Raw genomic sequence first — 451 nt, 5'->3', positions numbered from 1 at the left:
CAGGAAAGATAAATTACCACGGTAAAAAAGAGAGATTGTTTACTTTTTATATTAAGAACACATTTGAACAAGATAAATAATCAGTGGCGTGCCAAATTTTTTTGACTGGGGGGGGGGTGATGCCAAGTCCCGATTGTCCGATTTAATATTTTCAAATTAGTTGTATAGTTGTATACATTGTTATTATTAAATATATCTGTTTCATAATTTTCCCATTTAAACTAGAGAAATAATTAATGTTTATAAATTTTTTATGTGCGTAACATCAATTTTCTCGTGAACAAGTTTTATAATAATTGAGTGTGCACAAGTAGTTACAGAGTTATACTTAAAAGCTAAAAAAGTGCACAAATAATCTTAGGAGAATCCAAATGTGTCATTTTTCAAACTATGAAAATATTATTTGAAGTGGAAAAAAATCATTCAAGATTTATATAAGCTAATTTCCAAG

This window comes from Parasteatoda tepidariorum, chromosome 6 (assembly GCF_043381705.1).
Source record: "Parasteatoda tepidariorum isolate YZ-2023 chromosome 6, CAS_Ptep_4.0, whole genome shotgun sequence".
In the NCBI taxonomy this organism is placed as follows: domain Eukaryota; kingdom Metazoa; phylum Arthropoda; class Arachnida; order Araneae; family Theridiidae; genus Parasteatoda; species Parasteatoda tepidariorum.
Note: the sequence above shows the minus strand (reverse complement) of the source record.